This window comes from Dendropsophus ebraccatus, chromosome 4, assembly GCF_027789765.1.
Source record: "Dendropsophus ebraccatus isolate aDenEbr1 chromosome 4, aDenEbr1.pat, whole genome shotgun sequence".
NCBI lineage: Eukaryota > Metazoa > Chordata > Amphibia > Anura > Hylidae > Dendropsophus > Dendropsophus ebraccatus.
Window position 1 is genome coordinate 80,459,832 of NC_091457.1, and position 27,034 is coordinate 80,486,865.

A 27,034-nucleotide genomic window follows, 5' to 3' on the forward strand; every position below is an offset into this window, starting at 1 on the left:
CTATCTATCTATCTGCCTATCTATCTCCTATCTATCTATCTATCTATCTATCTGCCTATCTATCTATCTCTCTATCTATCTCCTATCTATCTATCTATCTCCTATCTATCTATGTATCTATCTCAGGGCCGCTTTAACCAGAGGGCACATGGTGCACGTGCACCGGGCCCACTGGTTAAAGGGGCCCCCCCGAGCAGGCCGGCCGTTGCTATGTGCGACCAATGCGGTCGCACAGGGCTCCGGCCACCAGCCTGTCAGGGGGGAGCGCCATGGATGGGTAATCTACTTACCCCTCCATGGCGCCCCCTGCAGGGCCCCCCCGTCCGCCGCTGCCCCCGCCCGCCCGCTGCTGCTGCGGCGCGTCAGCGCTGCAGCAGCAGCGACACTGACAGAGAGAGAGCCATTGGCTCCCTCCCTGTCAGTCACTCACTCTTGTGGCCGCACTTCCTGCGGTCACAAGAGGCCGCGCTCTCCCTCTAGCGCCCGACGTCACTAGAGCGTCGGCGCGAGGGTAAGGGGAGTGCAGCCTCTTGTGACCGGAGGAAGTGCGGCCACAGGAGGGAAGAGAAGAGGAACGCGTGGACCCAGGTGAGTAACAGTGTTTGTTTTTTTTCAATGTTATATGGGAGGAGGAGCTATATACTATTGGGGAGCACAGGGGGCTATATACTATGGGGGGGCACAGGGGGCTATATACTATGGGGGAGCACAGGGGGCTATATACTATGGGGGGCAGAGGGGGCTATATACTATGGGGGAGAACGGGGGCTATATACTATGGGGGAGAATGGGGGCTATATACTATTGGGGAGCACAGGGGGCTATATACTATGGGGGAGCATAGGGGACTATATACTACTGGGGAGCACAGGGGTCTATATACTATGGGGAGCACAGGGAAGCTATATACTATGGGGGAGCACAGGGGGCTATATAGTACTGGGGAGCACAGGGGGCTATATACTACTGGGGAGCACAGGGAAGCTATATACTATGGGGGAGCACAGGGGAGCTATATACTACTGGGGAGCACAGGGGAGCTATATACTACTGGGGAGCACAGGGGGCTATATACTACTGGGGAGCACAGGGGTCTATATACTATGGGGAGCACAGGGAAGCTATATACTATGGGGGAGCACAGGGGGCTATATACTATGGGGGAGAACAGGGGGCTATATACTATGGGGGAGCACAGGGAGCTATATACTATGGGGGAGGACAGGGGGCTATATACTATGGGGGAGGACAGGGGGCTATATACTATGGGGGAGCACAGGGGAGCTATATACTATGGGGGAGCACAGGGGGCTATATACTATGGGGGAGGACAGGGGGCTATATACTATGGGGGAGCACAGGGGAGCTATATACTATGGGGGAGCACAGGGGGCTATATACTATGGGGGAGGACAGGGGGCTATATACTATTGGGGAGCACAGGGGAGCTATATACTATGGGGGAGCACAGGGGACTATATACTACTGGGGAGCACAGGGGTCTATATACTATGGGGAGCACAGGGGGTCTATATACTATGGGGAGCACAGGGGAGCTATATACTATGGGGGAGCACAGGGGAGCTATATACTACTTGGGAGCACAGGGGACTATATACTACTGGGGAGCACAGGGGTCTATATACTATGGGGAGCACAGGGAAGCTATATACTATGGGGGAGCACAGGGGAGCTATATACTACTGGGGAGCACAGGGGAGCTATATACTACTGGGGAGCACAGGGGGCTATATACTACTGGGGAGCACAGGGGGCTATATACTATGGGGGAGCACAGGGGGCTATATACTATGGGGGAGCACAGGGGAGCTATATACTATGGGGGAGCACAGGGGACTATATACAACTGGGGAGCACAGGGGTCTATATACTATGGGGAGCACAGGGAAGCTATATACTATGGGGGAGCACAGGGGAGCTATATATTACTGGGGAGCACAGGGGAGCTATATACTACTGGGGAGCACAGGGGGCTATATACTACTGGGGAGCACAGGGGAGCTATATACTATGGGGGAGCACAGGGGGCTATATACTATGGGGGAGCACAGGGGGCTATATACTATGGGGGAGCACAGGGGGCTATATACTATGGGGGAGCACAGGGGAGCTATATACTATTGTGGGAGAGCACAGGGGGGGCTATATACTACTGGGGAGAGTGCACAGGGGGGCTATATACTAATGGGGGAGCGCACAGGAGGGCTGTATATAACTGGAGGAGCACATGAGGGGCTATATACTACAGGGACACCTTAAAACTATGGAGGCACAGAGGGGTGTAACTATGTAGGAGTACAGAGGGGTGTAACTACTGTATAGAGGTACAAGGGACCTAACTACTGTATGTGTTGGAGCCTAAAATATTTGTCTGGCAGATTCTGGAGAGAAGATTCACAGCCAGGAGAAGACTTCAAGGTGGCCCAGGCTGGATGGAGAGAAAAAGAAAAGGTGACAGACTCTGATCGGAGAAGACGCCCCCGGTGAGTCACTGGATGTAACTGCACTCTGTTATAGGATTGTAGTGTTAGGGGTCATGATGTGGCGGTTTTATGTAATGGTATCATTGGTGATATCTTTCTGTTTTGTTTAGTGCAGTTTTTATGTAATATATAATCACTGTATGGTGGAAATAGTGTTATAAGGTAACTACTGTATGTATTGGGGCTCTTGATACAGTGTGGGGGCAAATTCAGTACATTATACAATGTGCCGAAAGGGAAGGGGGGGCCCACTCTTGAGGGCTGTGCACTGGGCCCACCAATGTATTAAAACGGCCCTGATCTATCTATCTATCATCTATCTCCTATCTATCTATCTCCTATCTATCTATCTATCTATCTATCTATCTATCTATCTATCTATCTATCTATCTGCCTATCTATCTATCTATCTATCTATCTATCTGCCTATCTATCTCCTATCTATCTATCTATCTATCTATCTGCCTATCTATCTATCTCTCTATCTATCTCCTATCTATCTATCTATCTCCTATCTATCTATGTATCTATCTATCATCTATCTCCTATCTATCTATCTCCTATCTATCTATCTATCTATCTATCTATCTATCTATCTCCTATCTATCTATCTATCTATCTATCTATCTATCTATCTATCTATCTATCTCCTATCTATCTATCTATCTATCTATCTATCTATCTATCTATCTATCTCCTATCTATCTATCTATCTATCTATCTATCTATCTATCTATCGCCTATCTATCTGCCTATCTCTCTATCTAAAGCAGGGGTGGGGAACCTCCGGCCCGCGGGCCGCATCCGGCCCCTGAGACCTCCCGATGCGGCCCGCGGCCCGCAGCTCCCCTGTGATGCTCGCCGCTCTGCTGGGGAAGAAGCCGGCATACACCGCATCCTCCGGTGTCTGTGACAGCTGGCGGACACCGGAGGATGCTGTCTGTGCCGGCTCCTTCCCCAGCAGAGCGGCGCGTGTCTTTAGTCTCCTGCGGTCCGCGCGCGATGACGTCATTTCATCGCGCGCCGCCTGCAGGAGAAGACCGGCACAGAGGACCTGGGAGAGAAGAGGACCTGGACTGCGTGGGAGCGGAGGTAAGGTGAGTGGGATGTTTATTTTTTTATTTGGGGGTTAACTAGGATCCCAGGGACATGACTGATGGGGGGGACAACTAGGCTACCAGGGACATGACTGATGGGGGGGGGACAACTAGGCTACCAGGGACATGACTGATGGGGGGACAACTAGGCTACCAGGGACATGACTGATGGGGGGACAACTAGGCTACCAGGGACATGACTGATGGGGGGACAACTAGGCTACCAGAAACATGACTGATGGGGGGGGGGGCAACTAGGCTACCAGGGACATGACTGATGGGGGGGGGACAACTAGGCTACCAGGGACATGACTGATGGGGGGGGACGACTAGGCTACCAGGGACATGACTGATGGGGGGGGGGGGGACAACTAGGCTACCAGGGACATGACTGATGGGGGGGCCAACTAGGCTACCAGGGACATGACTGATGGGGGGGACAACTAGGCTACCAGGGACATGACTGATGGGGGGGGACAACTAGGCTACCAGGGACATGACTGATGGGGGGGACAACTAGGCTACCAGGGACATGACTGATGGGGGGGGGGACAACTAGGCTACCAGGGACATGACTGATGGGGGGGGGGACAACTAGGCTACCAGGGACATGACTGATGGGGGGGACAACTAGGCTACCAGGGACATGCCTGATGGGGGGGGGAATAACTAGGCTACCAGAGACATGACTGATGGGGGGGGGGGATAACTAGGCTACCAGGGACATGACTGATGGGGGGGGGGGGGAATAACTAGGCTACCAGGGACATAACTGATGGGGGGGGGGACAACTAGGCCACCAGGGACATGACTGATGGGGGGGACAACTAGGCTACCAGGGACATGACTGATGGGGGGGACAACTAGGCTACCAGAGACATGAATGATGGGGGGGGACAACTAGGCTACCAGGGACATGACTGATGGGGGGGACAACTAGGCTACCAGGGACATGACTGATGGGGGGATAACTAGGCCACCAGGGACATGACTGATGGGGGAGACAACTAGGCTACCAGAGACATGACTGATGGGGGAGACAACTAGGCTACCAGAGACATGACTGATGGGGGGGGGAATAACTAGGCTACCAGGGACATGACTGATGGGGATTAACTAGGCTACCAGGGACATGACTTGGGGGTTAACTAGACTACAAGGGGCATTACTGGGGGTTAACTACAATAGCAGGGGCACTAGGGGAACAATACTATGCCTTGTCCTGGGTGCTGCAAACCCCCGCTACTAACTGCCGCGCACGGTATGCGGCCCTCGAATGATTTTATTAATGCCCGACCGGCCCTCGACATGGAAAAGGTTCCCCACCCCTGATCTAAAGTATACTCACCTCTGGTGGATCCAGCAGCATCTCTCTGTTCCCCTCTGGTCACTGCTTCTCTCTGGTCCATCAGCTGCTCTTAAACGTTCCGGGACAGGGCTTGTAAGAGACAGGCAGCGTGATGCACTCGGCCACGGAGGCTCACTGCTCCACTCTGGCGGCGCCAGCACTTATCTTCTCCACTGCTCGGGGGCAGACAGGTAACAGCTGACGTCACACGGCTGCAGCCCAACAAGAGAGGAGAGAAGTGCTGGCGCCGCCGGAGTGGAGCAGTGAGCTTCCGTGGCCGAGTGCATCACGCTGCCTGTCTCTCAATAGCCATGCTTCTAAAGAGGCAGAGCAGCCGCAAAGAGCGCCGGAGGCCTGCGGGAGGAGGGGGGCGGAGTCGGTGAGGCAGTGGTGGCTGGTGGCTGAACGGCCTCAAGAGGCCACAGCGACCGGGGCCGCGGACTGGGGGGATGTTTCGGGGGGCACTGACACACACACACTGACCTAACGCAGACTGCCCGAAGTAGAGCTCCTGCCGCTGCGGCCCACTCCGCTCTGTCAGCTCGGCCCTCTCCTGCCACCGCAGCCCACCCGTCATGCTCGGCCCGCTCCTCCAATCTAATCAACGTGGAGGAGGAGCAGGGCGCAGCGGCAGAAGCTGTCCGCAGCCGTGATTCTTTTTAATAATGTTTTTTTTTTTTTTTTGTAGCCCGGGCGGCCCACAGACTGATAATCCGGCCAGCCCAGCGGGCATTTGCCCGGCTTGCCAGATTACCAGTCCGGGCCTGCTGGCAAATCTGAACGGGAGGATGGAAACTAAAAAAATAGAAACAAAAAATTTGTTTTTTCGTTCCCCCTGCTCCCTGGTGCTGCCCCCTTGCAAGGTGCTGCCCTAGGCACCGGACCACGGGTGCCTCGTGGTAGATACGGCCCCGGCTGTTGGTGCATTATTCTAGTTTGGGAATACTAATTGCCCTTTGGGTGTAGCTTAATTGAAAAGTCCATTGAATTTATTAGTGAGAAAGGACGGTGAGAAAAAGAAAAACTGTGTGTGAACAACTAATAAAAAATGTCTGCTGTTTGCAAAAGACGTCCGAAAATAATGATCATGTTTATTATTTTGGCATCCGTTATTCAATGCATTGTGTGCATTGGATGTCCGTCTTCCCATTGACTTCAATGTATTGCCATTGCAGTCAGTTAATTCGCCGCAAAACTGACGTTTTTTTAAATATTAAAATCAGCCGCCTTTTCTTTATTTTTGGCGTTGTGTGAACATAGCCTTAGGGTACGTTCACATGTACTGGATCCGCAGCGAATTATGCCCTTACAGTGAATTATTATATGCAGTGGTGAATCCAGTCTTTCTACAGCATAACAGTCTTTAAAGGACAACTCCGGGCAAAATGTATTTTTTAATATATTATTACATAAGGAAAGTTAGACACATTTCTAATATACACTAATTATGCAAATAAAGTGCTGTTTTCCTCAATTTAGTAGATTATACAGGCTTTAATTTTCCTAAAAAAAAAAGTGACGTCACAAATCAGAGCAGGGCTGGGTGTAATTCCTATGAAGCGTCCAGCAGGGAGCGCAGTGTATGGAGAAATTACATTGCAGGAATAATTATGTCACAAGTGCCAGCAGCCCCATCCACGGCACATAGGATGGGGCTGCTGGCACTTGTAGTGCAGCTGCCCCCTGCCCCCCCCCCACGACAGTAGACCCCAAACCAGCCACCAGCCAGTCATGCCACAGGAACTAATTATTACTGCAACATCTACAACATGGCTGCTTTATGGTGATGTCATTTAGTGAACGTCCTTTTACTTTTTAGGATGTTAGAGGACTTCGATATTTTGCAGCGATTTTTAAAATTTCAGGAAAATAAAATTCAGATTTTATTAGGGACCAAGTGGATTTGGGGGGCCTGTATGTTAGTTACCCCCATAAATCCCTCCACTGTAAAAACTGCACCCCTCAAAGTATTCAAAGTAACATTTCATAAGTTTATTAACCCTTTAGGTGTTTCGCAGAAATTTAAGCAGATTGGAGGAGAAATTAAAAATTTACATTTTTTTGGCAGATAATTAATTTTAATCAATTTTTTTCCTTTAACACAGCAAATACTAACTGAGAAATGGAACTCTATATTTATTCCACTTATTCCAATATTTCTAGAATTCCCTCATATGCGGCCGCAGTGCGTCACCTGACTCAACCACAGGCCTCAGACATGAAAGAGAACTGGTGAATTTTTGGACCTTTTTTTAATTTCAGTTTTTTTAGCCATTATACCATGTCACAAAGGCCTTGCGGTGCCAAAATATTTGTGCAAGACAAGTTGACGTTTCCATCTTTACTATTTGGTGGGACACCCTGAATATTTTTTATTAAATTTTTTATGAGGTGGTACGAATAAAAAAGACAATTTAGCAGCTGTTTTTTTAATCATTTTTTTTGTATGCCTTTTACTATACGTTACATATGACATGTTGTCTTTATTCCTCAGGTCAGTACGATTACAGTGATATCCATTTTATATAGCTTTTGTTATAGTTTATGGCATTTATACTATAAATACTGTTTATGTCTTGCATATTGTAAGAGCGGTAATATATATATTTTTTTTCCGCCAATGGAGTTTATGTGGGGGCTTTTTTTTGCAGCATAAGCTGACATTTTTAGCGGTACACCTTTTGGGTACATGTGATGTTTTGTTTTGTTTTTTTCAATTATTTTTTATTAGGGTTTTCAAAATATAGTAAGTATTTTACAGACATGGTGGAATATCTCTCCACCCACGATAATCAGTTCAAGAAATTGCCCATAAACAGAAATTGTTGTATAGTACTACTCAGTATTCAAAGCTTTTTAGAAAATCAGCCAGATTGGACTCTAACACAGTCCAACCAAAAGGGTTGGTGTGTCCTCAGATGAAGAAACATGCAGGGCTAGAAAAGCAGGGTCTAGTGAGATGTGCGTACGTAATTTAGAAGATAGAAAATCCTTCAGCTGCCCCCAAAAGTGTCGGGAAAGCAGGCAGTGTATTAGACCATGAAGCAGGTCAGTCCCTCTGGTGTTACAGTTGGGACATGCTTCTATTCTATCCGGTCTCTCAGGAGTTCTTGGGAGGGTAAACCCATAGGTGGCATGGTGCATAATTCTGAATTGCGTCTCCCTCCAGCTTTCACTTATCACAGCCTTTCTGACTGCCGTCCACCTACCTAGTATATGCTTCGTCAAGTCCTCACGTCCCAATTTAGTCTTTCAATATCTAAATATCCCCTGTGCATATGTGGTAGAGGTCTGTCTACGAAGGGCCCAATAGAGGTAAGAAAGAGAATGGAGTTGAGATTCCTGCACCACCAGGTCATGCACTAGATTAGGTTGAAAGAAGGATTTAATGTCCCTCACACGAGATTTAGCAAAAGTTATGACCTGATGGTACAGGAGGAAGTGGCCCGCCTCCAGCCCAAAGGCTTCCCGAAGTTCCTCAAACGTACGATATCTGTGGTCCGTCGGGTGTAAGAGGTGCTGTATTTGTACAATGCCCGTCTCTCCATATTAGAATAAGGACCCCCCCCCCCTCATCCAGTCAAAGCCATGCCGGAGAAGGCAAGCAATATTGTACCTACGGGCATCAGGAAAGTTAAGCCCGCCCTGATCCCTGGACAGTTGCAGCTTCCTCAAGGCGATACGTGGCCTCCTCCCGCCCCATATAAATTTGGTAAAAGCCGAGTTTAGCTTGTTGATGTCTTTATGTGTGAGTAACACTGGTATCGTTTGGATGGGATACAGGATCCAGGAGAAGGCCATCATCTTGAGCAGGTGGCACCTGGCCATGGTTGGTAAAGGCAGGTTCTTCCACCGCTCTAAGTCTTGCAGGATTGACTGGAAAAGGGGGGGAAAATTCAAGTTATATAGTGATCCAGGGGTTTTCCCGATCATTAGGCCCAGATACTTTATTGCTGTACAGGAAACCCTCACTGGTGTTGTTCCCAAAGTCCCAGATCTCCCCTGTCCCAGCTCCAACAAGGTACTCTTTGTTACATTTACCCTAAAACCAGAGGGCAAACCGAAGTCTCTTATGCAGTCAAAAATAATTGGCAGATCGTGCTCTGGGTTATCCAGGAATACTAGTATATCGTCCGCAAAAAGAGCCGACTTAACAACAACTCTTCCCACGGATATGCCACGCAGCTGAGGGTGGTTGGAGAGGACTCTGGACAGGGGCTCCAGTGCTATATTAAAAAGGAGCGGCGACAAGGGACATCCCTGTCTGGTCCCTTTTTGGAGCTGGAAAGGCGAGGACAGGAATCCCGGTGTACCTATTCTAGCCCGGGGGTTGGAATATAGCGCTTTCAGATAGGACATAAATGGCCCCTGAAAGCCCATTTTGGTCATCACTGCCCACACCCACTCCCACCGCACATCATCAAATGCTTTTTCTGCATCCAATGATAAGATGGCGGGGGAGGGGTGCTGGCTGGGATGGGTCTGGACTTCATCCAGTACGGCCAGAACTTTCAGGAGATTGGTCACCGCTGACCTACCCTTTACAAAGCCAACCTGGCTAGGGGAGATAAGAGTAGGAAGAATAGTAGACAGGCGGTCAGCCATGATTTTAGAGACAATTTTAATGTCAACATTTATTAAAGAAATTGGTCGGTAGCCGTCTGGTAGCTTAAGGTCTTTGTCAGGTTTTGGTAAAACCTTAATAACCGCCATGTTTAGGGAGGGGGATACCTCTGTGCCTTGGAGAAAAGAATTATACAAGGATTGGAGAGTGGGACCAATCTCCGGAGAAAGCAATTTGTAAAAGTCCCCAGAATATCCATCCGGGCCTGGTGCCTTATTAGGTTTGAGCTCTTTTATAATCTTGTTGATCTCCTCAATGGATATGTGAGCATTGGGAACATCTAAGTCCTCCGCCGACAGGGACGGGAGACCCACCACCTTCAGCCAGTCTCTAGTAGGGGATGAGACTGGGGGTGTATCTGAATATAACTGTTCATAAAATGCGCGCAAGATTTCATTAATTTTTGCGGGATGGGTATGAGGGGTCCCCGAATGATCTTTGAGGGAGCGGATGTGATGCATTTTATATGGGCCATTGGCCAGCTTCGCAAGCAGTCTGCCAGGCTTGTTTCCGTGACGAAACAGGATCGCCTCAAAATGGGACCTGTTTAAGTTTTCCTTACGCTCAAGCCAACTCTCATAAGTGGATTTAGCAGACTGCCAGCGTTCCTTAGCCTGAGGTGTCGGGATTTGTGTGAATGACGTGTAAGCTGTGCGCAGTGCTTCACTATACGTTTTAAGCTGAGCAGCTACCTTCTTTTTTAGCCCGGAAACATATGCCATAATGCGTCCCCGTAAAACGGCCTTGGCCGTCTCCCAGAACAATTGGGGGTTGGTGACGTGAGCCGCGTTATCAGCCGCGAATTCCCGCCACCACATGGTCAGAAAGGAATGGAAATTTTCATCTCTAGATAATCCCAAGGGGAACTTCCATATATAGTCCGTACCTCTGGGGAATACGTCTTGCAGGTCAATGAGGATTGGTGAGTGATCGGAGATGATCAGGTCCTCAATCCCTGCCTGCGTGAGTCTAGGTAAGAGAGAGTCTGACACGTAGAGGTAGTCAATCTGGGACCTCGAATTGTGGGGGTGAGAATAGTGGGAAAATTCCCGAGCATCTGGATTGGGCCACCTCCACGCGTCCGTCAAAGTCACTGCCCGTGCCCACGCGGACAAAACTAAATCCCTATTCCTCGGAGGAACAGGCGTTGGCCTACCCGACTTTCTGTCCTCCAGATGCGACATCACGGTATTGAAGTCTCCCCCTACCACATTTATGAGAGACCGGATCAGAGAGAAGCACTGTAGTGAGGGAGTTAAAAAAGAGTGTTAGCATCATTGGGAGCATAGGCATTCACAAATGTTATCTCATCGGTTGCCGTTTTCACATGTACCTTGCATACCCGCCCCTCAGTGTCTGCCCATACGTGAACTATTTCATGGTTAAAGGACTTATGGAATAGGATTACGACCCCTGCTTTATGATCCTTAGCCGCTGACCCATACACTTCACCCACCCAACCTTTGCGCAAGCGGAAGAAGTCCTCCTCGCACAGGTGAGTCTCCTGTAGAAATACAACATCAGGAGACAACCGTTGTAGATGCTTCAGGACCATATTCCGCTTATGCGGAGAGCGGAGACCTTTGGTGTTCCAGGAGATTACTCGCACCATTGTACATGTGAAAAAGAGATAGACCAGCTAGGTACACTGAAATCAGAAATAGAGCCAGACTGCGGACACCCCCTCCCTCCCACCCCTAACCCCAACAAAATTCCCAACGAAAAACTAAGAACAAACACCCTGGTCAGAGGGAGTACATAAGCACCATGAGAACCTCTGGCCTCGGGCCTAGGGACTTCACTTCTTCCCATGCTAAATAAACCAACAGAAGGCTGCATAAGAATCCTGGCTCATAGAGCTCAAAAGTGCAGCAGATTTTAGCTAGGGCTTATCACATTGGAGCTCAAAGATGACTTGACCGTTAAGATATGATCCGGGGGGGGGGGGAAGGGCAGGGAAACGGGGAGGGAGGGAGGTAAGTTGGAGAAAGGGAGTAGGAATTGGGCTGGTATAAGGGCTGGTATAATGGGGGAGGGGACAGAGGAGAGTTAGTAAGGGGAGAAAAAAAAAAAGGGGGAGGAAGGTAGGTGGGAAGCTGGGAATAGTAGTAGTATCTAAGGCACAATAGGTATACAGTTCACAGTTGGAGCCGTCTGTCAATCTTCAAGTGTCAAGTATCTCCTCCATGATGAGATGACTTCTAAAGTTTGAGAAGCAGCTTGCACACGGATCACTCCGGTCTAGTAGGGGAGTGGGGAAGCAATTGGCTTTGCTGGAGCTCGGGCCAAGGGTCGTCCGAGGAGGGCCGAGGATTGGCTGTCCCCCCACGTCGCGGGCTGTAACGTCCATGAGCCGGGGAATGGCTGGGCAAAGGACCCGGCGAGGTTCCATAGGGAAGGTTAGTCAGGTATTCTTGCAGTCCTTCCGCCGCGTCATCTGCCGTAGAGAATGACTGAGTGGAACCATCGGGATGGAATACTCGGAGCACCGCCGGGTAGATAAGTGCAAACCGTACTTGTTTCTAGAATAGCGCTGTGCAAATGGGTGAAAACATCTTCCTTTTACGGGAGACCTCAGCCGAAAAGTCACCAAAGATTAGTAATCTGTGACCATCAAGGGTAAGGCCATCCGGTTTGTTTCTGAAAGCCCTCTGTATCGCAACTTTGTCAGTAAAATCCAAGTATTTAACAATAACCTGGCGCGGCCGGTCTCGTTGTGCCAACCCTGGTGGGATGCCCTTGTCAGGTGGCGAGGGTCGCGCCTCGAGGCCCAGTCGGTGTGCGCGCTCCACTTTGCAATGGTGCGTCATGCCCAGGAGCGTAGGGATAGTCTCTTCACAGAGCTGGACAAGGTCTTTTTGTCTCACCGACTCCGGGACCCCCACTACCCGCAGGTTGTATCTTCTTGACCTATTTTCAAGGTCCTCTACCTTATCCCAGAGGCGCCTGTTTTCTTTCTCCATGTCATCGATTCTGGTGGCCCAAGAGTCAGTGTTATCCTCCACGGCTTGTATCCGCTCCTCTGCTGCAGTAAGGCGCGTACCTTGTGCCTTCACTTCTGCCTGCATTTGTTTCAGCGCATTAGTCACCGCTGCTGTGACGGTATCTTGTAACTCCGGTGTAATCCGTTTCGCTACTTCACTGGCAAGGGTAACGTAGTCAAGGGTAACAGAGTCCCCATCATCTTCCCCGTCCGAGGAACCCCTCTCGGATCTGTCTAGTGAAGGAGCTCTGGACGAGGCAGGCAACGCCGCCATGTTGGCGTCCCCGCCGGTCTGCTTGCGGGTTGCGATGCGGCCCTTTGTCTTAGTCTGCTTGCCCTTTTTCTGTATAAAACAATCCATCGGGATCTCCAGATGCGGCGGGGGATAAACGCCACCGCTATTTTACCGGGGTGCGGGTGTACAGGCAGTAGGCACTGGAGCTGCTGAGCGGAGCCGAGGCGCTGCGTGGCTTACAGCATGGCGCCGGAACCGGAAGTCACCGTTGTTTTTTTAAGGGGTGGGATTAATAAAAAAATGTCCTCTTGGTTATTTATTTATTTTTTTTACAGCGTTAATAGGCCAGAACGCTGACAGCTCATTCATACAATCAGACCCCTGCCTCAGTGCAGGGGCCTGATTGTTCTAATCCATAGCAGCCCAGACCCATAAAGCAGCGTCTGGGTTGCTATGGTAAGCCCCTTGATGCCGAGTGATAGCTTGCACGGCTTTGGGGGGTGAAGGGGAGGGGGTCGGAGGGAGCGTGGTCACATGGACCACGGCGTCTATGGGGTTAACTGCCCAGGGGGAGACACAGCCTCCTCCTGCTACCCGCTCGCCGCTAGGGACAGCGGGGGGAGGTAGGGACAACATGAAGTCCCTTGAACGTTATGTTGCAGGAACTACTTGCTTTACATGACATTCCGGGAACGTCATTTTGCGGCAAGGAATTAATGGAGTACTTAAGAGGAAAAAAAAACATTTTAAATCAACTGGTGTCAAAAGTTATAAAGATTTGTCATTTACTTCTGTTTAAAAATCCCCAGTCTTCCATTATTCATCAGCTGCTGTATGTCCTGCAGGAAGTGTTGTATTCTTTCCAGTCTGTTACAGTGCTCTCTGCTGCCACCTCTGTCCATGTCAGGAACTGTCTAGAGCAGGAGCGGTTTTCTATGGGAATTGCTGCTGCTCTGGACAGTTCCTGATATGGACAGAGGTGGCAGCAGAGAGCACTGTGTCAGACTGGAAAGAATACACCACTTCCTGCAGGACATACAGCAGCTGATAAGAACTGGAAGACTGGAGAGTTTTAAATAGAAGTGATTTACAAATCTGTATAACTTTCTGGCATCAGCGGATTTAAAATTTCCTCTGGAGTTCCCCTTTAAAGGGGCTATTCAGGATTAGAAAACCATAGCTATTTTCTTCCAGAAAGAGCAGCACACCTCTCCTTAGTAACTGATGCAGTAACTTATTCTTTCTATAGACACAACAGAGAACATGGAGAGACCACTTAAAGGGGTTGTCCGGCGATAAAAAATTATTCACAGAATAACACACATTACAAAGTTATACAACTTTGTAATGTATGTTATGTCTGTGAATGGCCCCCTTCCCCGTGTTTCCCCCCACCCACGCTAGACCCGGAAGTGTGGTGCATTATACTCATCGCATATCGTGTCGTCCACGGTCTCCGATCGTCAGCAGTGACGTCTTCTTCGGGAGCTTGGCGGATCTTCCCGAGTGCCAGCCACCCTCTGCAGCGTCATCCGAAGCTCAGCCGCGATTGGCTGAGCATAACTGTGCTCAGCCAATCGCGGCTGAGCGGCTGATGACGCGGCCACGTCATCAGCTGCTCAGCCGCGATTGGCTGAGCACAGTTATGCTCAGCCAATCGCGGCTGAGCTTCGGATGACGCTGCAGAGGGCGGCCGGCACTCGGGAAGATCCGCTGGCCTCCCAAAGAAGACGTCACTGCTGACGATCGGAGACCGTGGTCGGCACGTGACAGGTAATGTATAGCGCACCACACTTCCGGGTACACGGGTGGGGGTGGTGGGACACGGGGAAGGGGGCCATTCACAGACATAACATACATTACAAAGTTGTATAACTTTGTAATGTGTGTTATTCTGTGAATAATTTTTTATCGCCGGACAACCCCTTTAAGGATGCCTTCACAGCTACCAGATCCGCAGCGGATTTCATGCTCTGGATTTGTAGCGAAATCCGCTGCGGATCCAGTGCCAGTCATCCCTATGAGAACACACAGGGCCGGCGTCAGCACCCGGCTAAGTAGGGCAAATGCCGGGGCCCCCAGCTCCTCTAGGGGCCCACTCCCGTTTGTTACTACATTTTTTTTGTTAGTAAAAAAGAAAAAAAAGTGTAGTAACAAAGGGGACTGGGCCCCTAGAGGCCGCATGTGACAGTTAGGGGCCCGCCGATCCATACTGGGGCCCCCGAGCACCTGTCTTCCATCACAAATCTTCCCTACAGCCGAGTAGGAAAGAGGACCTTTGAGTCTGAAGGACCTTTGATGATGTCACGAGTCATGTGATCGGACACATGACCTGACAGAGGGCAGCAGGTAGGCTCTGCAAACTAAGTGTCCTGTATGTGCTGGTTCTTCTACTTGTTTTGTGTATAGAGGTCCTGCTGTAATATATCTATATCTATTACAGCAGGATATATATATATATATATATATATATATATATATATATATATATATTTTTTTTTTTTTTTTTTTTTTTACAGCAGGACCTCTATACACAAAACAACTATCTATCTATCTATCTGTCTATCTATCTATTTCCCTATCTCCTATCTATCATATGAACATGGTGAGACCTCTAGTTCTCCTATATACAGGCCCTGCAGTGATATACAGTGTGTGTATATATATATATATATATATATATATATATACACACACACACACACACAAACACTGTATATCACTGCAGGGCCTGTATATAGGAGAACTAGAGGTCTCACCATGTTCATATTATAAATAAATATATATATATATATATATATATATATATATATATATATATATATATATATAATGCTGGTGCTGCTAGTTCTCTAGTATACAGCTCCTTCTGTGTGTGTGTGTGTGTATATACATACACACACACAGAGCAGGAGCTGTATACTAGAGAACTAGCAGCACCAGCATGATATATATATATATTCCTGTCACTGTGTCTGACTCCTCCAGAGTCCTGACTACTGCAGAGATCAGGAGATACAGGAGGAGAAAGATATGCAGCAGCCGCATGTTTCTTCTGCTGCAAATCTTTCCTCGCCTGTCTCTCCATGATTTGCTCCTCAAAGGGGCCCGCCGAGGCTCTGTCGCCCAAGGGCCCACAAAAAGCTGGAGCCGGCCCTGAGAACACATACTCGCAGTGGGATTCGCCTCCTACAGCCCTGTAGCCCACCGCCGAGAGTATACATTACCTGCCCAGCAACGCGGCTGCATGTGAGGCTCCCGGCTCCGGTCCCGCTCATCCAATCAGTGCACGGCAGCACTGATTGGCTGAGCGGGACCAGAGCCGGGAGCCTCACATGCAGCCGCATCTCGAGCAGGTAATATATACTCTCGGCGGCGGGCTGCAGGCGGCAGGGGGTTAACGCACATACAGTGGGCTATCAATCCCGCTGCGAGTATGTGCTCTCTTAGGAATGAATGGCACTGGATCCGCAACAGATTTTGCTGCAAATCCACAGTGTAAAATATGCTGCGGATCCGGTAGGTGTGAAGGCACCCTAAGGGTGCATTGACACATACAGGAACCGCAGCAGATCTGCAGCAGATTTGATGGTGCAGATTTGATTCTGTGCTCAGTTAGATCAAATCTGCTGCAAAAAAATCTGCTGTGATGCGTTAAAGGAAATATAATTAAAAAAAGGCAATAAAGGGAACCTGTCACCTGAGAACAGAGGCCCCAGATACTTACCTCATCCTGCAAGTCCTGCCACAGAAGCTGGTCCCTCCGCGGAGAAATCGCCAGGTTCTGTAGCAGGACTTGCAGGATGAGGTAAGTATCCGGGGCTCCAGCAGGGGGGGGGGCTCTTCCCCCTGTTCTCAGTTGACAGGTTCCCTTTATTTGAGAACAAATTTCATAAAAGGGTCAAGGTTTTCCTTGTAAAATACAATATAAAGTAACATCTCGGTACCAAACAAGATCAGGGGAGATGAATGTTCAGCTGACAGTTATTGAGGTGTTTGGGATCACCAAGGTTACACTTGGTATGTGCAGCAGGAATGTATATCTATGTATTGCTGACGGGAAGGGGTTAAACAACTGCCCGCTCCTGCCTCTCTCTGGGGAACACCCTGTAAAGAAGGGAGATTTCCATCACATTGACAGGAATCCCCTGTGCTGCCTGCCCCGCACTGCTCAGCTATCATTTCCCACTGCTCCCGCCACCAGTGACCACTATCCCCGCTGTGGGGATCTCCCCCCCCCCCCCCCCTCCAGGCGCGGAGCACCTCCTGCTGCCTCTGCAGACTCTCCATCACCCTGCAGAGGTGGTGGGGAGCAGACGGTGCAGGCAGCTGAGGAGTAGATGAGTGGGCCACCGACCGGTGCAACAGCATGGGAGCCGGAGGGCTGGGGAAGGGTGAGGGAGGTGCTCCAGGCCTGTGGAGTACTAGAAAGCACAGTTAAAGGGGGTGTCCAGCAGAAAAAAAATTTCTTTAAAATCAACTGACAGTTATATAGATTTCATTTACTTCTATTTAAAAATCTCAAGTCTTCCCATACTTATCAGCTGCTGTATGTCCTGCAGAAAGTGATGTTTTACTTACATTCAGACACAGTGCTCTCTGCTGACATCTCTGGCTGAGACAGGAACTGTCCTGAACAGCAGAGGTTTTCTATGGAGATTTGCTGCTGCTCAGGACAGTTCGTGACATGAACAGAGGTGTCAGCAGACAGCACTGTTTCTGAATGTAAATAAAACATTTCCTGCAGGACATACAGCAGCTGACAAGTAATTGTACTGACTTGAGGAACATATATAAGAAGTCAGTTTTACCCTAGGGCGAATAGCATATAAACATCCCCCCACACACACACACAAATAAAAAAATAATTGCATTTTTTTTTTTCAATTTCACCACACATATAATTTTTTTCTGGTTTTACTACATATTTTAGGCAATAATTAGATCTGCCATTGCAAAGTACAATTAGTAGCGCAAAAAATAAGAGATCATCCGGGTCTCTAGGTGGTAAAAAGGCACACGCTATGGCCTTATATACACAAGGAGGTAAAAAGTAAAGTGCAGAAATGAAAACTGGCTCTGTCCCCTAAGGGTTAAGCTGAAGTATCTGAGTGTTTTCGCATGGCTATCCTGGGAGGTCTCGGGAGGTCTGCTATGCCCAGTTGTAAAGGCCTGTGGCTCTTGCTGAACTGGTTGGCTAGAAGGCGGTCAGATAACCTTATCTATATGTGAGAATGAGCATTCTCCTCTCCTTCTTCTCTACTATTCTCTACACTTATCCCGGCAGAGTACATTTGCATCTTGGACATGGCCCTCAAGACAGACCCTACACCTGCTGTTAGCAAGCTTTTCCCTTACTCCTACCTCGACTCTTCACTCACTACCTCACACACTAAGGTCACCTGCTTAACCTGGATAAGCACTAGACGACTCTGTCCTATTTCTGTCGAAGCACCTGTACCCACACCTTGTGCTACCCTTTCAAGTGCCAGTGCCTGTGTGGTAACACAACTTCTAGCCACCATGACAAGTGTCCCAGTACAAACACTAAACACCCACCTGCCGCACCCTCAGCACCATGGGAATTGGCAGTCACGTTGACTTTTCATTTGATAGGGGGCCCTTGGGCCTGGTACCTCTGCACACCCTGTAGCTATCCTCCTGGCCCATACTGATATCATGTCACCAGGGTCTGTTGATCACTTTAAGTGTAGTACCACCATGGTCAGAATGACAACCAGTCAGTGCTCCCCTGAAGAAGCCGAGCAGTGAAATACATGTAGTAGTCTGAAGTGCAGGTCCTGGTATATTTTATGTGTTGCAGGTCCAGGGGTCCTCCGGAGAAAAAAATTATTAAATCAACTGGTGTCAGAAAGTTATATAAATTTGTGAATTACTTCTACCTAAAAGTACCTACCTAAAAGTAGTAGATTGCTATGGGGCCCAGCCATTTCTAGTTACTCTCCTGAAGAAGGTTTATATTGCGGTGCTGAAAAGGAAATGTAGATTAATAAGAAGGACTGGGCCGCCAGGGATCCGGGGAAACCCCCAATGGACCCCTGCCCCTTCCTCCCCCTAGTGGGCCCCTAAACGGGATGCTCCCTGTTTAGCAACTCCAGGCCCAACATAAGCTGCTGCACAGTACAGACCAGACCATAGCACACTCCTGTCATCTCAGACCGACCTGTCAGGGCCCCCATGTGCCCCCCTTGTAGGGTCTGAGAGAGGACAAGCCCCTGGGACTTCCTGCTTACAGTGTGTCTATGGGCCTTTGAGAGGCCGCCCTGTACACAGAACGTCACATCAGTGATAATGGGGCGTGTCTCAGGGCAGCAGGAAGGCTCTGCCTGCTGCCATCTCTACACTGTATAGACAGGGCTACGGTGCAGAGAGCAGGAAGTGCAGACACAGGACGGCTAGAGGCAGGAGATGACAGCAGCACAGAGAGAGCTGAGAGGATGTGTAATGTCTGCACCAGGCTGAAATTATTTTCTTATTCAGACAGTTTCTTATTCAGGACTGAAGTTGGTTTCTTATTCAACAGTTATTTATTCAGAGGATTTTTCTTTTTCTTGTTTTACCTATTATTCTTACAGAAAATGTATAATATTCATAACCTACCGTAAGTGAGGAGCCCTGAGGGGATTGGTGATAAAAATGGCCAAAAGGGCCCCACGATTGGCATAAAAATGGGCATCAAAGTAAAAACACAACATTATGATTTCAAAATAAAATTGACTTTGGGCCACTGATCTCACACAGAGTACATACAGAGAGGGACGCCCCGCATCACATCCAAGAGGGTCCAGCCTGGCCCAAAGTGGTTCTGGGTATAAAAACTGGCATCAAAGTGGGCAGATGGGCATTTTTTCCTAATTTGAATAAGTAACAGATGTTTTTAAAGGGTTAAATGAGTTTGGGCCACTGATCTCAAACTGATAATGCGCAGAGAGAGATGCCATTAATGTTCATGATCATTATACACGGCGGTGACACCGAGCTCTTCATGAATTGTAGTGAAAGTGTTAGTAGATGTTTCATTTCTTTCAAGTTCAGTGTTGACAACTGTCAGTTTTCGTTTAATTTCATGCGGGGTCCTTCTCTCCGTATTATCAATGTGATGTAGGGTCCCCACTCTCTGTGTAATATCAGTGTGATACGGGGTCCCTCTCTGTGTAGTATCAGTGTGATGCGGGGTCCCTCTCTGTGTATTATCAGTGTGATGCGGGGTCCCCCCTCTCTGTGTATTATCAGTGTGATGCGGGGTCCCCCCTCTCTGTGTATTATCAGTGTGATGCGGGGCCCCTCTCTGTGTATTATCAGTGTGATGCGGGGTCCCTCTCTGTGTAGTATCAGTGTGATGCGGGGTCCCTCTCTGTGTAGTATCAGTGTGATGCGGGGTCCCCCCTCTCTGTGTAGTATCGGTGTGATGCAGGGCCCCTCTCTGTGTAGTATCAGTGTGATGCGGGGTCCCTCTCTGTGTAGTATCAGTGTGATGCGGGGTCCCCCCTCTCTGTGTATTATCAGTGTGATGCGGGGCCCCTCTCTGTGTATCAGTGTGATGCGGGGTCCCCCTCTCTGTGTAGTATCAGTGTGATGCGGGGTTCCTCTCTGTGTATTATCAGTGTGATGCGGGGTCCCTCTCTGTGTAGTATCAGTGTTATGCGGGGTCCCCCTCTCTGTGTAGTATCAGTGTGATGCAGGGCCCCTCCTCTCTGTGTATTATCAGTGTGATACAGGGTCCCCCCTCTCTGTGTATTATCAGTGTGATGTGGGGTACCCCTTCTCTGTGTATTATCAGTGTGATGCGGGGCCCCTCTCTGTGTATTATCAGTGTGATGTGGGGCCCCTCTCTCTGTATTATCAGTGTGATGTGGGGTCCCCCCTCTCTGTGTATTATCAGTGTGATGCGGGGTCCCTCTCTGTGTATTATCAGTGTGATGTGGGGCCCATCTCTGTGTATTATCAGTGTGATGCGGGGCCCCTCTCTGTGTATTATCAGTGTGATGCGGGGTCCCTCTCTGTGTATTATCAGTGTGATGCAGGGTCCCCCCTCTCTGTGTATTATCAGTGTGATGTAGGGTCCCCCCTCTCTTGTGTATTATCAGTGTGATGCGGGGTCCCTCTCTGTGTATTATCAGTGTGATGCGGGGCCCTTCTCTGTGTATTATCAGTGTGATGCGGGGTCCCCCCTCTCTGTGTAGTATCAGTGTGATGCGGGGTCCCTCTCTTGTGTATTATCAGTGTGATGCGAGGCCCCTCTCTGTGTATTATCAGTGTGATGCGGGGTCCCTCTCTTGTGTAGTATCAGTGTGATGTGGGGTCCCTCTCTGTGTATTATCAGTGTGATGCAGGGTCCCCCCTCTCTGTGTAGTATCAGTGTGATGCGAGGTCCCCCTCTCTCTGTGTATTATCAGTGTGATGTAGGGTCCCCCCTCTCTTGTGTATTATCAGTGTGATGCGGGGTCCCCCCTCTCTGTGTAGTATCAGTGTGATGTGGGGTCCCTCTCTGTGTATTATCAGTGTGATGCGGGGTCCCCCCTCTCTGTGTATTATCAGTGTGATGTGGGTTCCCCCCTCTCTGTGTAGTATCAGTGTGATGCGGGGTCCCCCCTCTCTGTGTATTATCAGTGTGATGCAGGGTCCCTCTCTGTGTAGTATCAGTGTGATGCGGGGCCCCTCTCTGTGTATTATCAGTGTGATGTGGGGTCCCTCTCTGTGTCTTATCAGTGTAATGCGGGGTCCCCTCTGTGTATTATCAGTGTGATGTGGGGTCCCTCTCTGTGTAGTATCAGTGTGATGCGGGGTCCCTCTCTGTATATTATCAGTGTGATGCGGGGTCCCTCTCTGTGTATTATCAGTGTGATGCAGGGTACCCCCTCTCTGTGTATTATCAGTGTGATGTGGGGCCCCTCTCTGTGTAGTATCAGTGTGATGCGGGGTCCCTCTCTGTGTAGTATCAGTGTGATGCGGGGTCCCTCTCTGTGTATTATCAGTGTAATGCGGGGTCCCCCCTCTCTGTGTATTATCAGTGTGATGCGGGGTCCCTCTCTGTGTATTATCAGTGTGATGCGGGGCCCCTCTCTGTGTATTACCAGTGTGATGCGGGGTCCCTCTCTTGTGTAGTATCAGTGTGATGTGGGGTCCCTCTCTGTGTAGTATCAGTGTGATGCGGGGTCCCTCTCTGTATATTATCAGTGTGATGCGGGGTCCCTCTCTGTGTATTATCAGTGTGATGCAGGGTACCCCTTCTCTGTGTATTATCAGTGTGATGTAGGGTCTCCCCTTTCTGTTTATTATCAGTGTGATGTGGGGTCCCCCCTCTCTGTGTAGTATCAGTGCGATGCGGGGTCCCTCTCTGTGTATTATCAGTATGATGCAGGGCCCCTCTCTGTGTATTATCAGTGTAATGTGGGGTCCCTCTCTGTGTATTATCAGTGTGATGCGGGGTCCCTCTCTGTGTATTATCAGTGTGATGCGGGGCCCCTCTCTGTGTATTATCAGTGTGATGCGGGGTCCCTCTCTGTGTAGTATCAGTGTGATGTGGGGTCCCTCTCTGTGTAGTATCAGTGTGATGCGGGGTCCCCCCTCTCTGTGTATTATCAGTGTGATGCAGGGTACCCCTTCTGTGTGTATTATCAGTGTGATGCGGGGTCCCCCCTCTCTGTGTATTATCAGTGTGATGCGGGGTCCCCCCTCTCTGTGTATTATCAGTGTGATGCGGGGTCCCTCTCTGTGTAGTATCAGTGTGATGCAGGGTCCCTCTCTGTGTAGTATCAGTGTGATGTGGGGTCCCTCTCTGTGTAGTATCAGTGTGATGCAGGGTCCCTCTCTGTGTAGTATCAGTGTGATGTGGGGTCCCTCTCTGTGTATTATCAGTGTGATGCGGGGTCCCTTCTCTCTGTGTAGTATCAGTGTGATGTGGGGTCCCTCTCTGTGTAGTATCAGTGTGATGCGGGGTCCCTCTCTGTATATTATCAGTGTGATGCAGGGTACCCCTTCTCTGTGTATTATCAGTGTGATGCGGGGTCCCCCCTCTCTGTGTAGTATCAGTGTGATGCGGGGTCCCCCCTCTCTGTATATATCAGTGTAATGTGGGGTCCCCCCTCTCTGTGTAGTATCAGTGTGATGTGGGGTCCCCCCTCTCTGTGTAGTATCAGTGTGATGTGGGGTCCCTCTCTGTGTAGTATCAGTGTGATGCGGGGTCCCCCCTCTCTGTGTAGTATCAGTGTGATGCGGGGTCCCTCTCTGTGTATTATCAGTGTAATGCGGGGTCGTCCCTCTCTGTGTATTATCAGTGTGATGCGGGGTCCCTCTCTGTGTATTATCAGTGTGATGCGGGGTCCCTCTCTGTGTATTATCAGTGTGATGTAGGGTCCCCCCTCTCTTGTGTATTATCAGTGTGATGCGGGGTCCCTCTCTGTGTATTATCAGTGTGATGCAGGGTCCCTCTCTGTGTATTATCAGTGTGATGCGGGGTCCCTCTCTGTGTATTATCAGTGTGATGTAGGGTTCCCCCTCTCTTGTGTATTATCAGTGTGATGCGGGGTCCCTCTCTGTGTATTATCAGTGTGATGCGGGTCCCTCTCTTGTGTATTATCAGTGTGATGCGGGGTCCCTCTCTTGTGTATTATCAGTGTGATGCGGGGTCCCTCTCTGTGTATTATCAGTGTGATGTAGGGTCCCCCCTCTCTTGTGTATTATCAGTGTGATGCGGGGTCCCTCTCTGTGTATTATCAGTGTGATGCAGGGCCCTTCTCTGTGTATTATCAGTGTGATGCGGGGTCCCCCCTCTCTGTGTAGTATCAGTGTGATGCGGGGTCCCTCTCTTGTGTATTATCAGTGTGATGCGAGGCCCCTCTCTGTGTATTATCAGTGTGATGCGGGGTCCCCCCTCTCTGTGTATTATCAGTGTGATGTGGGTTCCCCCCTCTCTGTGTAGTATCAGTGTGATGCGGGGTCCCCCCTCTCTGTGTATTATCAGTGTGATGCGGGGTCCCTCTCTGTGTATTATCAGTGTGATGCGGGGTCTCCCCTCTCTGTGTAGTATCAGTGTGATGCGGGGTCCCCCCTCTCTGTATATATCAGTGTAATGTGGGGTCCCCCCTCTCTGTGTAGTATCAGTGTGATGTGGGGTCCCCCCTCTCTGTGTAGTATCAGTGTGATGTGGGGTCCCTCTCTGTGTAGTATCAGTGTGATGCGGGGTCCCCCCTCTCTGTGTAGTATCAGTGTGATGTGGGGTCCCCCCTCTCTGTGTAGTATCAGTGTGATGTGGGGTCCCCCCTCTCTGTGTAGTATCAGTGTGATGTGGGGTCCCCCCTCTCTGTGTATTATCAGTGTGATGCGGGGTCCCTCTCTGTGTAGTATCAGTGTGATGTAGGGTCTCCCCTCTCTGTGTATTATCAGTGTGATGTGGGGCCCCTCTCTGTGTAGTATCAGTGTGATGCGGGGTCCCTCTCTGTGTATTATCAGTGTGATGCGGGGTCCCTCTCTTGTGTATTATCGTGTGATGCAGGGTCCCTCTCTGTGTATTATCGTGTGATGCGGGGTCCCTCTCTGTGTAGTATCAGTGTGATGTGGGGTCCCCCCTCTCTGTGTAGTATCAGTGTGATGCGGGGTCCCCCCTCTCTGTGTACTATCAGTGTGATGCGGGGTCCCCCCTCTCTGTGTATTATCGTGTGATGCGGGGTCCCCCCTCTCTGTGTAGTATCAGTGTGATGCGGGGTCCCTCTCTGTGTATTATCAGTGTAATGCGGGGTCGTCCCTCTCTGTGTATTATCAGTGTGATGCGGGGTCCCTCTCTGTGTATTATCAGTGTGATGCGGGGTCCCTCTCTGTGTATTATCAGTGTGATGTAGGGTCCCCCCTCTCTTGTGTATTATCAGTGTGATGCGGGGTCCCTCTCTGTGTATTATCAGTGTGATGCAGGGTCCCTCTCTGTGTATTATCAGTGTGATGCGGGGTCCCTCTCTGTGTATTATCAGTGTGATGTAGGGTTCCCCCTCTCTTGTGTATTATCAGTGTGATGCGGGGTCCCTCTCTGTGTATTATCAGTGTGATGCGGGTCCCTCTCTTGTGTATTATCAGTGTGATGCGGGGTCCCTCTCTTGTGTATTATCAGTGTGATGCGGGGTCCCTCTCTGTGTATTATCAGTGTGATGCGAGGCCCCTCTCTGTGTATTATCAGTGTGATGCAGGGTACCCATTCTCTCTGTATTATCAGTGTGATGCGGGTCCCTCTCTTGTGTATTATCAGTGTGATGCGGGGTCCCTCTCTGTGTATTATCAGTGTGATGCAGGGCCCCCCCTCTCTGTGTATTATCAGTGTGATGTAGGGTCCCCCCTCTCTTGTGTATTATCAGTGTGATGCGGGGTCCCTCTCTGTGTATTATCAGTGTGATGCAGGGCCCTTCTCTGTGTATTATTAGTGTGATGCGGGGTCCCCCCTCTCTGTGTAGTATCAGTGTGATGCGGGGTCCCTCTCTTGTGTATTATCAGTGTGATGCGAGGCCCCTCTCTGTGTATTATCAGTGTGATGCGGGGTCCCCCCTCTCTGTGTATTATCAGTGTGATGTGGGTTCCCCCCTCTCTGTGTAGTATCAGTGTGATGCGGGGTCCCTCTCTGTGTAGTATCAGTTTGATGCGGGGTCCCCCCTCTCTGTGTATTATCAGTGTGATGCGGGGTCCCTCTCTGTGTATTATCAGTGTGATGTGGGGCCCCTCTCTGTGTATTATCAGTGTGATGTGGGGTCCCTCTCTGTGTATTATCAGTGTGATGCGGGGTCCCTCTCTGTGTATTATCAGTGTGATGTGGGGTCCCTCTCTGTGTAGTATGAGTGTGATGCGGGGTCCCCCTCTCTGTGTATTATCAGTGTGATGCGGGGTCCCTCTTTGTGTATTATCAGTGTGATGCGGGGTCCCTCTCTGTGTATTATCAGTGTGATGCGGGGTCCCTTCTCTCTGTGTATTATCAGTGTGATGCGGGGCCCCTCTCTGTGTAGTATCAGTGTGATGCGGGGTCCCCCTCTCTGTTTATTATCAGCGTGATGCAGGGTCCCCCCTCTCCAGGGGCGTAACTAGAAATGGCTGGGCCCCATAGCAAACTTTTAATTGGGGCCCCCCCCTCAACCGACCACTACGCCATCAACACACCCAGCTCTACACAGGGTCTGTACTACATATAAATTACAGTGCAAATATATTTAGTGACTCACAGGGGACTTCTCCTCTGATCTGAGTTCTTCCCTTTTCATCTTCTTCTCCATCTGTCCTGTGCCATTATGAGAACATCTCCGAGCCACGAATCCACAGAATCTGCCAGACAGACATATTAGGTTCCTCACTCTGGCACCATCCTCATCTCTATACACACTGCACATCTGTATTGGCCCCTTTAAGCCCTCTTTCAGTGGGTAGCCCTGGCTCCTTATAGATAGTCCCTTGTTCAGTCTTCCACATAGATGGCCCTGTGTGCATCTACTATAGTAGAGAGCCCCTCTGTGTTTATAGTACATGACAACCTCTGTGCATCCCCTATACCAGGGGTAGGGAACCTCTGCTCTCCAGCTGTTGCAAAACTACAACTCCCATCATGTGTAGACAGTCAAAGCTAAAGCTGTAGTTTTTAAACAGCTGGAGAGCCAAGGTTCCCTATCCCTGCCCTGTAGTATATGGCCCCCTCTGTGTAGTCCCCTTATAGATGACCCCTCTGTTTGGTCCACTAAAATAGATACCCCCCCCTCTGCGCATTCCCTATTATATACATCCCGCAGTGTAGTTACCCTTATAGATGCCTCCTCTGTGACGTCCTCCTTATAGATTGCCCCCTGTGTTGTTCCTCTTACAAATGGCCCCCAGTGTTGTCCCTCCTCCATAGGCAGCGCCCAGTGTTGTTCCCCTTACAAATGGCCCCCAGTATTGTCCCTCCCCCATAGGCAACCCCCAGTGTTGTGCCTCCCCCATAGGCAGCACCCAGTGTTGTGCCTCCCCCATAGGCAGCACCCAGTGTTGTGCCTCCCCCATAGGCAGCACCCAGTGTTTTGCCTCCCCCATAGGCAGCACCCAGTGTTGTGCCTCCCCCATAGGCAGCACCCAGTGTTGTCCCTCCCGCATAGGCAGCGCCCAGTGTTGTCCCTCCCCCATAGGCAGCGCCCAGTGTTTTCCCTCCCCCATAGGCAGTCTCCAGTGTCGTCCCTCCTCATAGGCAGCGCCCAGTGTTGTCCCTCCCCCATAGGCAGTCTCCA